Source organism: Pan paniscus, chromosome 15 (genome assembly GCF_029289425.2).
Source record: "Pan paniscus chromosome 15, NHGRI_mPanPan1-v2.0_pri, whole genome shotgun sequence".
Classification (NCBI taxonomy): domain Eukaryota; kingdom Metazoa; phylum Chordata; class Mammalia; order Primates; family Hominidae; genus Pan; species Pan paniscus.
In genome coordinates this window covers 52,556,278-52,570,008 of record NC_073264.2, presented here as the reverse complement: position 1 = coordinate 52,570,008, position 13,731 = coordinate 52,556,278, and the positions used below count along the sequence as shown (strand labels likewise).

The 13,731-nt window shown below is 41.2% G+C and overlaps 1 protein-coding gene across 1 annotated transcript in view; it reads right to left on the bottom strand.

Annotated features, from left to right (window-relative positions):
• FRMD6 (FERM domain containing 6) overlaps positions 1-13,731 on the bottom strand; it is a 366,574-nt gene that overhangs the window by 298,909 nt on the left and 53,934 nt on the right. The window contains exon 3 of the mRNA XM_063596208.1: positions 1,017-1,096. The gene's annotated coding sequence lies outside the window, so the exon portion shown is untranslated. The remainder of the gene's footprint in view (positions 1-1,016; positions 1,097-13,731) is intronic.

Sequence of the window (13,731 nt, the reverse complement as noted above, 5' to 3'; positions counted from 1 at the left end):
AGATATGTGTATATGCTTTTAGTATTCCATTTTTTCTTATATCAAGCATAGTATACTATACATATTCTTTGCATTTTACTTTTTTCACTTAAAAGTATGTCCTGGAAAATCACTATCTATTATTTCAGAAAGACTTTCCTCATTTTTTTTTACAGATATATAGTACTCCATGTATAAATGAACCATGGTTTTAGTCAATCATTCTTCCATCTGTAGGCATTTAGATTGATTCCAATATTTTGCAATTACAAATGATGCTTCAGTGAACAATCTTGTACATATGTACTGTCATATCATTGGAAGTGAATTTTGGGCTAGATTTCTAAAATGAGATTCTGAGTCCAACAGTAAACGCACATGTAGCTTTGTAAAGTAATGCCAAATTTCACTTTTAGAAGGTTGTACCAGCTTGACATCCTACCAGCAATGCATGTAACAGAATGTGTTGTAAAATTTATTAATTTTTGCCAGCCCGACAGGCAAGAAATGGTATCTCAGTGTTGTTTTAATTGTATTCCTCTAATTATGAGTGAGTGTGAACAAGTTTCATGTTTAAGGGCCATTTCTATTTCATTTGTTGTAAATTGTCTGCTCATGAAAGCAAAGCCAGCAACAGAAATGGACAGGAAACTTTCACATCTGGCTCCCAGGATAGGCCCTGCCCCCTGGATTGAGCTCCATGGAGACCTTAGACTTGCCTGCTTTCTCAGCCCTATTCATACACCCAGCACCCGGGGCAGACAGAATTCTATTCCTCCCAGAGGCGGTCCATGACCTCAGTACCGCAGTTTGGTTGGTGTCTTAATCAAGCTCAACGATCTGAGTATTCAAGGTTATGGTTATTTTTAGGTTTCCTGTGACAATAAAAAACATTTTCTGCAGATGCTTAAAAATAAGCCCTGTGTTTGGTGTAGAAATCACAAAGTTAAAAATTAACATGGGCCCTGGGTATCTTCACATTTGAGTGTCAGGCATTGGTCCTCATGTTTCATACTGGGAAAAGTCAATCAACTCACCATTTGGCAAAGGTCAAAGCAGGGGACTGACCTTATGACTGATGATTCTGTGTTCCAGATCATTGTGAATTCCTCTACCTCTGTTTGCAAAAGAAAAAGGGAATTTTCCTGAGTTTCAGTTGAATTAATCACATTTAACAGCTCTTCAGAGGAAAAAAAAAATCAATCTTGTAAATTACAAGTACTGCCAGGGGACCCTTACATTAGGCATCACTTCCATGTATATGGTCAGGCCAGAAATGAAGCTGGATTTGATCCATTGAGGTTGAACTGTCACCAAAGGCAACATTTCCGCTACTCTCTAGCTTTTCAATAATGTAAATAAAGAGCTGGATCAATTTGAACAACAGAGTCATTACTGTATCTTAGTTCAATGTTTTCTGCTATTAATACATCTTGTCTTCTTTTGATTCTCTAACTCAAAAGAGCTTGTTGTTATTTGTTTCATTTAGTACCATTATCAAATTAAATAAGGAAGTATCTTCCTTTGCTTGTAGTCTCCAGGGCTGGAAGGGAAGTAATGCAGTAACTGTACAAGCCTTATTTAGCTCACACAGCTCAACGGTACCCTTGCAAAGTGGGTGACTTTAAAAGGGATACTTTCTTTCCACATGAGCAATCTCATCAAGAATTCTTTTAGCCTGACACCTAAAAGCTGTTCTACTTGCATATGACCTCTATTTGTTAGTTACATGGGATTAAGGAAAATTGATCTATCCTTAGGGTCCCCTTTACCCTTAACTGCTCATAAATTCATCTATAATTTGGAAAAAATAAATAAAGGGAAAATAGCTAAGGGGAGTCTATCACCGACTTCAGGTAAAATTCAAGGTCTTGTTTGTATTACCAGCTCTATTTCTGTATACCTAAATCTATGATGTTTCAGTTATGGACCACGAACTATAAACTCAAGTTCACTTTCACTGCAACCTTGGTTAAGAAGGAGGTGCTGTCAATGCAGGCATTAATCATCTCAAGAACATTCAGAGTATGAAATGGTTTCCCTGACTTTGATGTAAACAAAAATGTTTCAAACTTTTCCCTTTCTGTACCGGGTAGTACTGTGGGTGACTTTTCTGGAGTCTTTTTAGGAGAGATAGAATGAGTTGAAAACATATCAATTTGCATGTTTTATGGAAAACAATTTCTGTTAGAGCCACTGGCATACTAAAATTACTCAATACTGACTGAAATAGGGGGTCTATTTTAGAAGGACTTCCAGCTTGGGTGACCAGTTTCCTGTTTGCAAACTTTGAAAATCTCTTATCGGGGCAATGGCTTAACCATTAATAAGAAAAACACAGTCCCCTTCTCTAATTCTGCAATTGCCTTGTTGAACTTGGCCAACCACAGGTATGAAGGCTCACTGCCCATTAAGGCATTTTGACACTCTTCTGGGTATATATAGAAAACAATAACTTCAATTGTCTAAAAACAGAGAGAGACTTTAAAATCAGCATATACATATCCTCATAAACACACACACACAGTCTTCTGCACACATACATACTCCATACATGAATAGCAATGTCCTTACTAACATATTAAATATCCCTTTCAGTTCTTCTGTCTTTAGCGGTTCCCATTTCAGAGCCACACCACAGATTCTTTGTGTCCTAAGTCCACAAGAAGCATCCCAAGCATTCTTGCAAGCCCTGTGGCTTGGCTCATGCAACTGGGAATAAAAGATCCCTTGAATACAAATGGTAATGCTCATGCTAGCAGCTGCCACCCAGGGGTAGCAAACACCATGCAGTTCATGTTTTGTACTGCTGCTTTTTGTTCTGAGTGAAAGATGAGAGATATGTTCTCACTGGGGAATACTTTGGTTCTGATTTAAGCGGGGAGAAGAACAGAGGTTTTTTTTTGTTGCTTTTTGTTTTTTTTTTATGATTCCCTGTGGCATGTAGAGTTTGACCTTGACTTTTTAACTACCACGAACACATGAACTTCTACCCCAGATTATGCCTAAACTTTCAAAATAAAGGAATTAAAAAAACAACTCCAATTTGCTTGGAGCTACTACTTTCAGGTTTCAAAATCCTGTAATGTGTATTGTTAACAGCAGTGGGTTAGATCTTCTGCTATTAGTGGAGACCAGAAAAGAATACTTTGGGAAAGGTCAGCAGTGCTTAACAGGAGCTGAAGGAAGTGAGCAACTATATTTAAAGATTTAGGATGGAATATGGTTTCACTTTACACACAAAGAACTCTTTCTTTCGGCTTTTAACATTGAGGTGGATAAATTCTGAAAACTCACAGAGGGATTTGTTGTTGACTTGTAAATCCAAACTTACATGTCATGAATTTCATTACTCTATCTCTCATTCCCCGGAACAGCCCATGGCATTGAACATCTTTTGCCTGGCATAATCACATGGAACACAAAGCCTCTACTGAATCTTATGGAATGAAAGAATGCATGTTGAATTCAATTTTATTTCTTTTTCTTTCTTCTTGAGCTTCGTGCATTTAAAATGGGCGTACATCCTCAGGAAGTTAAGTGCCTGAGGATGTTACTAGTGATGTAGACATAACTTTTCGCCCCAAGGTGGTGGGTATAAATCTAGACTGAGTCAGGGCAATCAAGAGGAAATTGATGAGTTGTGTGTTTTCTGTGAAAAGAATTTCTCCCCATTGATAGTTACTATTCAACATCCTTACAATGTCTCAAAGTCCCACAAGTGAAGGGGAACTGAGAGACAAGTAATCTAACTTCCTCATTTTATAAATGTTAAAAATAAGATGGGGAAAATATACATGACTTGCCCAAGGTCATAGAGGTAGTAATGTCAAAGCTGGGACTTTGTCAAGTTTTCCTCACTCCTGTCCAGTGCTTGGTCTCTTTTAAAAGCCCACGACACTTAATTGAATGTTAAATGGGGGAAACGGATCATTCTGTCCAAACGCATGAGATGTCCTTAGCCACATAAAAGTAGTTTACTTAGGGAGCCATCATACCCGTGCTTGACAAAGTTCAATGAGGGAATTGCAGAATTAGAGAAGAAAATGGTTTGGTAATGTGTGGATAAAGGGCTAGAGGGAAACAAAAAAATCTTCATGACTACCCAGGTGAAACTGTTTTTGAACGGCTGGGCTGCACATTAGAATCACCTGGGGGAGAGTTCTGATTATCTACTGCTGCATAACAAACCACAACAAAATTTAGTAGCTGAAAACAACAGCCATTTCATGAGAGCTCACAATTTTGAGGAACAGGAATTGGAGCAAGTCTTAACCAGGTGATTCTTCTGCTCCTTGTGGTGTCAATTGGGATTAGTCGGTGGCATTTAGCTGGCAGCTGAACTGGTTTGGAGAATCAAAGATGACTTCACTCACATGCTTTATTCACATGCTTGGTGCCTTGATAGGAACGAATGGGAATCTGAGCTCACCTGTTCTCTTCTCTTTTCTCTTCTCCTCTTCTCTTTTCTTTTCTCTTCTCCTCTTCTCTTCTCTTCTCTTTTCTCTCTTCTCTTCTCTTTTCTCTCTCTCTCTCTCCCCCTCTCTGCCCCCTCTCTCTCCCCTCTCTCTCTCACCCTCTGTCTGCCCTCTCTCTCCCCTCTCTCTCTCACCCTCTCTCTCCCCCTCTGTCTCTCCCCTTCTCTCTCTCCCCCCCCCTCTCTCCATGTAGCCTCAGGGAATATCTTCATAGTCTTCACATATGGCAAAGATAGCTTGGGGCTCAAGAAACTGACAGAAACTGCCATTCTTTTTAAGGACCAGGCTTAGTGTTACTTCTGCCATTCTCTATTGGCAAAAGCGGTCAGGCAGCCCAGACCCAAAAGGATTGGAAATAAATCCCACCTCCTAGTGGGAGAGGTATCAAAGAATTTGTAGCCATCTTTAATCTGCTGTAGCCCATCCTCTAACCACTAATTATTTATATTCCTGCCACATTCAAAGTTCATTCACCCTCTCCCACAACCCCCAAGATTCTCATCTCATTACAGCAACAGGCTCAGAATGGAGGTCCAGGATCTCATCTTCTAAATCATGTCTTGGTGCATATGAAGCTATCAGGTATGTTTCTTTAAATACAGTTCCTCTTCATCTGAAGACTTGTAACCTGGAGACTGGAGTTGTCTGCTCCATATACCCAGCACATAATGACCACACCGAGATCATTGCAGTAGACACTCAAGTTCAAAAGTGGGAGGGGCACAACGGGAATCACAGAAGTCACTTGTACATGGCAATGCTGAAATAGTTGGGCACGTGACACCAATTCGTTGATTCAAGCCCTGATTTAATTGGGTCGGTGGGGGCAGCCTATGCACTGATAGTTTGTATTGGCTCCCCAGGTGATTCTAATGCATAGTCAGGGTTGGAATCACTGACCTAGGAAGTTCACCTGGCACCTTTAGTGTTCAAAAAAAAGGAAAATATTCACTTGAAAAGTTTGAGTATGTCCTAAAGTGTGTTCTCATTTCACTTTGAGTCTTTTTTAAAATGTAGATTCTTCCCACAGCCCAGACTTACTGAACCCAAACTCCTTTTAACAAGCCCCCACCTCCCAAAATGATTCCCGTGCCACAAAAAGTTCACATCCACTGGATTTACTTCTTTGTAAAAATTTAGTTATATTTTGTGAATTTTTAAAGAATGTGGTAGTATTGTACATCCACTGTTTGCTGGTCAATGTTTAACAACCAGGTCTTTGGGGAGGAAAAATCTTTGATGTATAGTGGGTACCAATTTCTATGGTGTAGATACTCCCACCATGGCTGCTTTCAAGTTCAGCACAACATCAGAAAGCTTGCAAACTTCCTGAAAATATACAATTACCTTTCACAAGACAGCACAAGCTAACAAGTATACCACTGCATGCTTGCTTATGTTCACATCTCTATTCGAACAGCATGTTTGAAGTAAGGCTGTCTTAGGTAAAAATCCTAATTCTGCAACTTATAGCCAACACGTGACCCATGACAAATTTGTTTTCTTCTCTAAGTCTCAATGTTTGCATAAGTAAAATGGGGATGACAATACTAGCACTACTTCAGGGGTTAAGTTTTCCCATTTCTTTTCAATCACATATTCCCAAAGTTCTATGTGCTTCTCCTCCCATAAGGTTCTTCATAATTCATAATTTAATTGTGTGCCTTCCTCAAATGCCTGAGCTACGTGAAGCCAAATTGTTCCTCTTTCTTCTGGACCCATATGCACGGTGATCAGCAAAGTGGCTGGCATATGCCAAATAAATAATGTATGTGCTCCACTCCCTCCTCCTGCATGCATGGCAGACAACAGTAACAGGTCATGACACTTGTATACAAGAGGATAAATAATTTGAGGAAAATGTGCTCTAGGGAACTTCCCCACAGTTGGAACTAGCCCATGAGATAAACCGATTTTCCACCTTGCTATAAGTTCTGCTAATAAAAGGCCCTGAGCCTCAAGGAAAAAAATAATACACCTACTAGGTCTCAGAAAGCAATTATTTTAACTTTACCATTTGAATAGGACTTAGACTCTCATATCTGATGAGGAGGGGAGAAAAGAAAGTTAAAGAAAAATTGGTAACTGTTCCATTTTCCAGTAGGCTAATTCCAATCCAGATCTATTTTCTTGTGGTCATTTTGGGCTCAGGCAAATTCTGCTCTGTCAGCTCTAAGCTAATGCAGTGGGGTGAAACAACAGGAGGTGAAGCCAGGGATCAGGCCCCATCCCATTCCTCACAACAGCCTGCGAGCCAGGGTCCCCACTGCCACTTCAAGGTCTAATAAGGAAGGTAACAGAGAAGCTCGGAGTTCAAGAGAAAGTTCTCCACACTAGGTGAGCCCTCTCTGAGAAGAGAACGAGAAGGGTCTTAAACTCTGCACTCTCTGTTCCACTCCCCCCATCTCACGGTACCTGGCATCTCTTATCCTACTTAGTGTAGCTGATCTGCATTCAAGGTTATGCATTACTTGTGTATTCATTCAGCAAATATTTATTAAGTCCAAATTTTCTAGGCATTGAGTAAATAAAGTGCAAAAATACATATAGTCTTCTCTGTTGAGAAGTTTGCCATCCGCTTAGGAAAATAGAGGGTATATTAAAAAAACTATAGTACAAGGTAGAAAGTCACGTGTTGTAAGTGAACAGAGACAAAAGTAGAGACTTCTGAGAGAGCAGGGTCTAATTCTAGTGGGGAGTGGGGCTTGCAGGTGGATGGGAAGGACACACAGACGCGGGCACAGTCAGAGAGTGCAAATGGTGAGGCTGAGACACCACGTGACTAGGTGGAGGATCTGGAGGGGATGGAATGGAAAACACAATCAGGAAATCTTGATTGCCAGGCTAAGTTCCAAGAGAAGTAGAAGGTTTTTGAATATAACTAACGATTATGACAAACACTTCAAGAAAAAGTCACCAAGCAGTAATGGTGACAGAGACAACAGGGGGAATCAATAAAATGGGACATTTGTTAGGAAACCATTACAAGAATCCAAAAATGAGGGCCCATATTGAACAAGATTGTTAATAATTATGAGACTGGATTTGGAGAGCATGAAAGAGGAAAAAATAGATATATAAAGTTCAGGGCAGGGTGGCCAGGAAGATCCATCCACTCATTCAGCACGTAATCACTGTGCTTTTGCTATGTGCCAGGCATCACACTCAAGAGTATTCAGTGCTGAAAAAAACAGACTTCATCCCTGCCAGGCGGAGCATAGAGGATAGTCAGGAAATCAGACTAGAGACAAGAAAAGATGAAACAATTACAAGTGTAGTTGGAAGTGTCATGATGGAAGTTCACAGAGTGACAGGAGAGGACAAGAGGAGAGACCTACTCAGAGAGGGTGGTCTGGGGGTAGGTTATCTGTGCAGGCAACATTCTGCTGATCCTAGAGGGATGAGGAGACTGCAGCCATACACAGAATGTGGCTGAGACAGGGAAAGGGGACACATTTTAGGAAGAAGAGGCTGTGTGGAAAAGACCCTGAGACCCGAACAGGGGGAAGTGATAGAACAGAATATGAGAACTGGAAAAGAGAAGGTGAGTTTGAGACATATTACAGATGAGGAGCCAGTGGGCGCCCAGAAGAAGATATCAAGCAGTTGCTGACAAGCTCAGAAGAGAGGATCACCTGCATGGAGGTGGTCATTTGGCAGGGTTTGCCAAGGAGAGGGATGGAAGATGTGTGGACACACAAGACACAGGATATATGGACATACAAATAGAATCCTGGGGCGTGCAGGGTCAGTCCTGGGAATCCTCAGGGGGTCACAGGTCCAGCTTGTGAACCGAGGTGGTGGAGAATAAAGAGCCCTTCAGGGGCTCAAGGACGAGGATAATCAGGGAGGGAGCCAAGACCAGGGCAGGGAATGAGATTGGGTGGCAGCATCCAGCCCAGCCAAAGTCCCGTCCATTGCACAACAGCATGGGCAGCATTGCTTGGTGCCAGTGAGGGCAGAGGATGGAGCCTGGGGAGACAAAAGGAGGAAAGGGCTGGGGGCAAATGCTGCCCGAGCTGAAGTGGATGCAATGGCCCTGGTGGTAAAGAACCATGACCCGGAATTCCCTGTCTCAGCTGTTTTGTATGAAAGCTAGTCCTGCCCAAGTCAAAATGCACCATGTGTTCACAGGAACTGCTGATCTTTTGTCCTCTTGTGAGTGACTAGAGCAGAGTTAGAGAAGGGAGTTGATCTGGAGAAATCTACAACTAAATTAATGGCTCAGAAAAGATAAAAGTGTGATAACAGCTGCTTTTTCTCACACTTCTTTCCCCTTCTTGGAGACCTTTTCTTTTCCCATAAGCTTTGTTGATTGTTGCTAAATAGCCATACAATACACACCAACTTTTTTACATCTGCAAGAATGAGAGACAGAAATTCCTCTTTGGAACGCTGTTTCAGACAACAACAAAGCCACAGGGAGGAGTTTAGCTGCAGTGATGCTGTGGGACTCCCTGAAGAGGGGGATGTACCAAAAGCCACATCTCCTTAGAAGAGACGACATTTTCTGGGATATATTTGGGTATCCACAGGAGGCTAACAAAAATGGTTGTATTTGCCTTTCAGCGGAAGCGTCCTGATTCACAGCCTTTAATTTCTGTAGTCTATGTAGCTTTAAAAGGCACTCTCTAACTTCACAATGAAGATCAAGGATACGAATTTAAAGGATTTGATTTTGCCATGGTTTTCACTTGTGCTCTTGATAATTCTTATAGAATCTCAAGAAAACAGTTTCAGTAAATGCTTGGTTTCTCTGTATCCACTTGTGAACTTGGGTGGTCATCTCAGTACAGGTTCTGTCATCCAATGAAGCAAAAGTGTCCCATTTCCACATTTCTGCTGATCTCATCAGTGGCTTTTACCTCCTACTTCCCCTTTAACTATTGTTCTTTCACACCCGAGAGGATGAGAAAGAAAATGCAGCAGTCTTTTTCTTCAACACCTCATCAAGGCTTATGTACCTTGCTAATAAAATGATCACTATGCAGTTTGAGCCTAATCAATTACTGCCCAATTTTTCAGTTGCCTAAACCATATGACATACAATTTACTGTTGTATATACAATGCTCAAATGCAATACTCTTTCATTCACACATTATTTCACATACACAAGTTCTTTCTCAAGGTTGTAGACATTTTGTATTCAAGAATTATACATTTTACTTCCTAAATTTTCCTATATCAAGCCCCAGGAGACTGCTAGATACATATCCACTTACAGTAACAGCCCAGCTCTCCAGATGTAAGGAACCTTATTACTAAAGCCCTAAGAAGTGTGGAGTAAGAATGAAAAGGGGGGACAAAAATGTCAGATAAATAGATGAAACTGGTAAAATTCTGCTGATACAAAAGAAATAGGAGTGTGGTCAGAATCACGCTGTGGTTCAGTGAGATGACAGGGACAAGCTGCAGAACCTTCCAGAGAGTCCTGGCACATGGGAGCAGGACAGCTTGTCTAGAAGAGTATGGGACAGGGGAGTTTAACCACCTGGGCCAGTGTCCATTAAAGGGTGAGAAGGAGAAGACAGAAAGTTGCTCTAAAGTGAAAAAAGAAGGGGTGAGCCATCTCAGGAGCTCAGTTCCTGTCCCAAGGCAAATGCTACTGGTCATAGTAACACCGCCATGCAAAAGAGCCTAAGACTTAGAGTCTACATGAAGAAGTAGCTACACGCAAGGTGAGAAGAAGCCCCTTTCCAAGACAAGGGGACTTTCAGGCCTGGAAGGCTGCAGTGCGTGGATCCTTCAGACAGTGACAGACGGGTGCCCCCATGTAAGGAAATGGCCAGGGAGGCTCTGCCGTGAGAACTAGAAGCTTGGAGACTTGTGAGATGTGGGGAAGGAAATGAATCCTAGAAAGGACTGGTTTATTTTGATCTTATAAAGTGACCATATCCTGAGACTTATGTGCTGAAACAGACAGAATAAGCTACGCAACTACAGAATCTCAGTGGCCTAGCACAACAAAGGTTTCTAGCTCATTCACACTACAGTCCAAAGCAGGCTGGCAGAAGTCAGCTTGCCGTACCACTTAGGAAGCCAGGCTGGGGAAGACTTCCATGTTCATGTGGTGGTGGAAAAGGAAAGATGCGAATAGCATACTGGCTCTTGAAGCTTCCTCCCAGAGTGACATACATCACTTCTGCTCACATCTCATTGGTCAAGGCAAACCATGTGACCATGCCTAACTTCAAAAGGGCAGTGAAGTACAATCCTACCATGTTTCTAGAGGGCAATATTTGTGAACAGCACTAACAACTTCATCCTATCCCAGGGCACAACCTCCTTACCCAAAGGGTGTTGACCCACCTGTGCACCATAAAAAAGTCTTTTCTCCGGGAATGCAAATGGATTGAAAACTGATTTGCCTCCTTGACGTCAGGTCATCATTGAAATGTTTCCAAAATATGAAAAGAGTTCAATATAAATTTTTTTAAAACCTTACTAATCAATTTTATTGCAATAAATGATTAAATGGAAATTTCTCCTTGTATAATTATTCCCAGATCTTTTTAATTAAGTAGTTTCCTCCCTCTTGTCCTCTTTTACTTTACCCTGTTAATTTCCTTCATATAATTTTTTATTTGTAATCATTCAATTTGTAATCAATATTGTATTGATTTATTGGTTTCTTTATCAGTCATGTACTTGTTTATTAAGGAATTTTCAATAAATTATATTAGTTTAATTTTTTTCCTAATTATAGCAAAGAAAACTTAAAATACATAAATATCATTTCCTAAATACCATTTGCCATTCTTGGCCCATTATATAATAAGTGCTCAATAAAGCATTACTGTTGCTACTGTTGATGATGATGATAATGGTAAGTAAGGGGGAAAGTCTTTTCAAAGGCCACTTTGTGAAATAACAACCGGAACTATGTCAATACACCCTGAATTAATTCAGGGAACAATTTCAGCTTTATGATGATGATATATATTTTAAATGGGTAAATTGTATTATGGTATATAAATTACATCTCAATAAAGCTGTTATAAAAAAGGTTTTAAGAAAAGAAATAAAAAAGGGAAGTGAGCCTCAGGGAACCTTAGTAACTCTCCTAAGTTTGGAGGGCCAAGGGCTGGAGGTGAGAAACAGCTGTGAGATGGATGAGGCTAGCTCCCCTGAACCCTACTTCCTATGGCAGATCCGCAGCATGACCCAGAAGCTTTACACAGATGGTGTGGGGCCAAGTGCCACCAGAGCAAGGGGAAAGTCTGCAGGCCTGGGCTGCCTTCCTCATGCTGTGGGACTCTTCCTGATGTGTGGGCCAACGATGTTTAAAACCTGGTCTCCTGTGCATCAGCTTTACCAAACTCAGGGCAGAGACTGCCTGGAAATAGGCCAGCTGGGGTTCAACATGGCCCTAGTCTTTGGCCATTCTGCCCAGCTTGCTCTATCATGACACAGATGTGTCACTTCAATTATAGTGCTCTATTTTAAGATCAGAGAGGAGGTTCCCTATAGCACTCAGGCTCTTACGGTTCTTTTGCTATACAATTCTTAATAGCTTCTAATTGATTTGCCTCCAGGAAGTTCCTTATATCCAGAACCACACCCCGATTTCTTTCCTAGACACAATTCTCAAGCCTAATTTATTTTGTTCTCACTCAACTCTTTTCCACTCTTTTTTAACTCAATGGCGGTGATTTGCAGAGGCTTGGGACAGAACACCACACCCGTAATGAAGTCTTGGCCTTAGGACTGAGTCTTGGAGGGCTTTAACTTCTCAAAATCTTTTTTCAACTTATTTTCCTGCTGCTTTCAATCCAGTGGCAGTCAGCTTTTCCTACTTCTCAATCCTCAGATTCCTGAACCCTGTTTTCTTTCATGTCTGCTTTTGAGCTGGTCAGTTTTTGCTTAAGTGCTGTCTCCTAAAGCCTTGCAAAATGTAGCTGCTGTCAACACACATACAGTACAGTTGTCCCTCAGTATCTGCAGGGGATTGGTTCCAAGACTGTCATGGATACCAAAATCTATGGATGCTCAAGTCTTGAATATAAAAACAGCCGGCACAGTGGCTCACGTCTGTAATCCCATTACTTTGGGAGGCTGAGGGGGTGGATCACTTGAGCTCAGGAGTTCAAGACCAGCCTGGCCAACATTGTGAAACCCGTCTCTACTAAAAACACACACAAAAATTAGCTAGGTGTGGTGGGGCACACCTGTAGTCCCAGCTAATCGGGAGGCTGAGGCAGAAGAATCACTTGAACCAGGAGGCAGAGGCTGCAGTGAGTGGAGATTGTGCCACTGCACTCCAGTCTGGGTGACAGAGCGAGACTCCATTCAAAACAATAATAAAATAAAATAAAATGGTACCGTATTTGCATATAACCTACACACATCACCCTTTATACTTTAAATCATATCTAGATTACTATGATACCTAATACAATGTAAATGCTATGTAAATAGCTGTTTTGCTGTATTGTTTAGGGAATGATAAGGAAAAAGTCTGTTCACGTTCAGTACAAATGCAAGCATCCATTTTTTTCCAAGTATTTTTGATATGTGGTTGGTTGAATCCATGGATGAGGAACCCACAGATATGGAGGGCCAAGTGTACTAACATTCTTTTATTCCATTTCTTTCCTTAGAACTATAAGCCCAATAAGCATTTTGTCTAACTTAAAAGTTATCACTGACATTTTCCCAAATGTTTTGCCATTACTAGTCATAAGTCTCCATCCCTCTAACCCTCAATATCAGTTTTCTGGCTGCCTGCTCTCCAACTATGAAGACAGTACTGTATGTTTTAGTTTTTGTTGTTATAGTGCCCAAATTTTTTAACCACGCCTTGCATTAGTTCATATTAGCTGCTGTGACAATAGTAGTTGAGTGACTTTACATAATAGAAGTATATTTCTCTCTCATATACAGTCTTTGTTCCATGCAGTTATTCAGGGACTCTGAGAGATAAAGGATCTGTTACTTTACCTGTGACAAGGTTGCCTTGGGCCTTGACATGCAGACCAAAGAGCACATGCCTGGGAAGTGAATGTGCTTCACTTTCACGATATTTTATTAGCCAGAACTCAGTCGCACCTAAAAAGGGCAGGAAGTCACATGACTACACCTAACGAGGGCAGGAAGTCACATGACCACACCTAACGAGGGCAGGAAGTCCCATGACCACACCTAACAAGGGCAGGAAGTCACATGACTGTACCTAGCAAGGGCAGGAAGTCACGTGACTACACCAAATGAGGGAAGGAAGTCACATGAGTACACCTAACAAGAGAAGGAAGTCACATGGCCACACCTAACAAC